The 3,872-nt window shown below is 49.7% G+C and overlaps 1 long non-coding RNA gene across 1 annotated transcript; it reads left to right on the top strand.

The window, feature by feature from the left end:
* Nucleotides 1–513: 513 nt before the first annotated feature.
* LOC148056254 (uncharacterized) lies at nucleotides 514–3,216 on the top strand. Its single transcript, XR_015703756.1, has 3 exons — nucleotides 514–636; nucleotides 795–862; nucleotides 1,416–3,216. It is a non-coding gene; the product is annotated as an uncharacterized LOC148056254 (long non-coding RNA).
* The last annotated feature ends 656 nt before the right edge of the window (nucleotides 3,217–3,872 follow it).

Consider the following 3,872-nt stretch of genomic DNA (forward strand, 5'->3'; position numbering starts at 1 on the left):
TCCTAGGCCTTTTGCAGGAGAAACAACTGCTGGAGGCCCCCCAGTACTGGATTTGAGGCATCGATGGCATGGGATGGCTCAGACGATCCAGGACTTCCTAAGCAGCACCAGCTCCCCAGCGCCGGCGGGGGTAGGAAAGCACGTGGCACACATCGTGCCTGTCCTACTTTCCTGCTCATGTGATGGTGCTGATGATGATGCACTCGCGATGCATTTTTTAAAAACCCAAGTCTGTCTTGAGGCTTTAACTCGAGAGACATTTTCTGAGGATGATGCTAGAGATGTTGGAAAACATCATTTCCAGGGAGGGCTGAGAACCAGCTAAAACCAGTCCTCTGTGAATCTCCAAAGCTGTTAATTAGACAAGAATTAACACCCTGGGAAACATTTGATTCCTGACAAGGGCACATCTCTGTTTCACTGGGATTAGCATCACCTGGACTCCTCAAGCTCAGGAACATCCTCCAGTACATATATCTGCTCTCCCTCCTCCCTACCTCTCTTACCACTTTGGCATTTAAGAGGGCTTAGAAGTTTGTTAGGGCTTTCAACTTCCCTCTTTCCTTTAGTAGAGTATTTGAGGCTCAGGAAGAAACTTTGATGAAGATGTCCCTGTTACAACAGGGCCTATGCAAGGTTGTTGCTGTGCTCCCCAGGACCCCAGAAGAGCAAAGGATGGTGCTGGGGAGACCGGGGGGTCTGCTTAGTCTGGGTGGCCTTTCTTATGTCCTTACTGTGCAGCATGGAAAATGAGGAGGGTTTTCTTAGAATCACCAAAATTGTTTTTCTTCCAGCAAGCAGCCTGTGGGGAGTAGGCTGGCCACTCCAGGAAGAGAGGAAATAAAAACCAGATCCCTCCCAGGTCAGTTTTGTTACTGGTTTTCAGTCTTATGCAAAATGCTGATGCACATTAGCAAACCAAGCAGTCCATTTTATTTGGCAATTAAATATTCACCTCTGCCATAAGAGCTTACCCCTCAGATGCGCTGGAAGGCAATCCAACGCTTAATGGGAGCAGGTCTCAGGTTCCCCTGGCAGCCCATTGAGTTTCAGAGCATCTCTTGAACAAAGTTTTGAGTGTGTGGTGTTCTCTGCGTGTGTTTCTGCCAGCAGCCCCCCAGCTCTGGGGAGGCACCGTGGTCCCAGGACTTCAGCGTTTCTCCTGACAGGCCACCGGTTACGCAGAGACTGTGAAATTTTAACCAAGCGCTGCAGTTTTCCATGGCACGCTCCTGTTCAGCAGTGAAGGAGGAGGGCACGGTGGATGGGCTGATGAGAGACAAATGAGGGAACAGACTTAGGCTGACATGTTATAGGAGGTTGAGATGAGCTAATTGTTTCCCTAACAAAAGCTCTTGAGGGGAAAAAGTGCCCTGTATTTTGTTTTATTGCATTTTATTTTTCTTCTTTCCTAGTCCCACGCTCTTCCCTCAAAGATGTCACTGCGAGCGAGCACGTGTTAGCTCCGATGATTTATTCAGAAGCCACATCGGCTCTGCCTTCCACTCCGACGCTCTCAGGATCTCAATATTTTATATGGAAATCTCCAGCTCTCTGCCCCTATTTCTGGTTAAAGCTGCTTGTTTTGTACACTCATCTCCGGGGTGCGAAGATGTAATAGGTGTAGCGCTCCTCTGCTGCGCCGAAGTTTTTTCCAAGGTTTCTGGATGCTTTTGAATCTCTCCCTCCCCTCGGTATCTCCCGGCCCGTCAGCAGTGTGACAGAGCGTGTGACGAACCCGGGATGGCACCGTGTCCCCTGCCAGTGCCACCGTCCCTGTTCTGTGCCTGCAATTCATCCACAAGCCACTTCTCCGGGTGACAGCTGTGGCGCGGCAGCAGGTTGCAGCCACCCGAGCTTGTGCCTGGAGTTAACCAGGTTTTCCCTGGCAGCAACCCCCCGTGTGCTTTCGCCCTTCTCTTTTGGGTAAAGAAACTCTTTCCTGGAGCTGAAGAAACGGCCCTTTTCAGAGTGGGTGCAGGGGATGGAGTGCGCATTTTGTCTTTTTCTGCACTGAAATGTCTGCAAGGATTTGGTTTGTACATAGAAAACTGCACCTGGGATTTATGTTGTATTGGGGGATGCTGAAATCCCTGCATTTCTGGGGCTTGCAGGGGCCGCAGCCTGGCTCCCTGCAGCCTGGCCGGCATCTTGGGCACCGTGCCGAGTGCCGGCGCTGCAGGCAGCAATGCTTTCCCTGCCCAAAGCTGCAGGCAGCACCTGCACACTGATTTGCATGTAGGATGAAAAACTGTTCCAAGGAACAAGACGGAGAAGTGTGTACAACCTAGTTTTTCTTAGGGAGAGGGTAATAGTGGTGTTTAATATTATTCTCCATGAATGGTTTTAATCAGGTCTCGCAGAAACACTTGGCAGCGGCGCTGTGTAACTTGTTACCAGTGATGAGTTGCCCTAACTCCATTCAAACTTTAGGAGGAGAAGTGGGATGAAGACCTTCACCGGGCGAGGAAGTCTGGTGGGATGAGCTGGTCTCTCCCCCCCCCAAAAAAACCAGCATGGTCCTGTCCCACCGTGAAGCAGTGGTCTGGATGGAGCAGAGGGGCTGAGATGATGTCTCCCTTGGGGCAGATCCTTCTTAGGGCTGGCTGAAAGTTGGGGACTTTGTAATTTTAAGGGCTATATTACTCCAAAAGTAAAAAGAAAAGTCTCTTGTCAAAGGCAATGACAAGCCCATCCCAAATCCTTGGTTGCTTAGGCCAGCTTTTGAGCTCCTTGGCACTTTTTTAAACTTTTTGAACCCAAATTTGGGTTTCAGTTGAAAGGAATGAGGGATATTGACCAGCTTGACGTAAGCAAACAAGATGAGGAGGTTCCACAAACTCCTGTTCTCCCCTGGAATATATCAGAGATAAGGGGGAGCGAGGACACCCCGGCACCAGGAGCATGCAGCTGATTTCTGCTCTGTATTTACATCCCACAGCATCCATATGGAACAGGGCCACTAGCAAGGAAGACGAGAGCAACCAGAAAGTTATGGTTCAATGGGAGAGAATAAAGGAAACAACCGAGATAAATCAATTTCAAGAGGGGAAAAAAATTCATATCTTTTACTGCTCTCCCAACAAAAACATAAAACACAAACAAATCAAAGGGCTGGAAGTGCTTCCAGTCCGGGACATGACCTGACTGAACAACAGGCTTTAATGTGGAGGGAGCTCCCACAAGGATTAAACCACTGATAATAAATTATTGAGAAATATTAAGCTGCGAATAGGCCTGACGCCAGATTGATTCACAGTGACGTTCGTGAAGAACAAATGTAGAAAGAAAAAAAAAAAAAAAACCTGAAAGAGAAGCAAAGAGGTGACAAGAGCGTGAGCTTTGAGCTGAGAAAAAGGGAGAAAAAGCCTCACCCAAAGGCTGTTTTGGGGCATGAAAAGGGCAGGGGCTTGTGTTCACAGGGGGGGATCTTCAAACCCACAGAGACACAAATGGGCAGCAGAGCCCGGCTGGGAGCAAATTGGGGATTTTTCCCCATCCTCATCCTCCCTACCGTGGGCAGCCCCAGCTTTCCTCTGCGGGCGGCCGTGCCCAGCTCTGGGCTCTCCTCGCTTTGGCTGCAAGAGCTGCAGAGGAGCAAGAGCCCTGCCAGGCGCCCGTGCTGCTGTGCACGAGCATCCCGGGTGCACGAGCATCCCACGGGCACCGGAGCGACCCTGCCGCTCGCTGGCTGCCTGCTGTGATGAAGGGAACAAAGGAGCCACACGCAGATGCAGCCATTAAAGGCGGCTCGATGAATTTAATTTAATTTTTTTTTTTGGTTAATGCTATTAATCACCATAGGCACACGTCAGGAGCTTTATGCATATTTAAACTGGGCCAGGAGCCAGTGATTTCTCGTATGTAATTTC

Source organism: Nipponia nippon, unplaced genomic scaffold (genome assembly GCF_047370975.1).
Source record: "Nipponia nippon isolate SJK-2023a ecotype South Korea unplaced genomic scaffold, ASM4737097v1 scaffold_16, whole genome shotgun sequence".
Lineage (NCBI taxonomy): Eukaryota > Metazoa > Chordata > Aves > Pelecaniformes > Threskiornithidae > Nipponia > Nipponia nippon.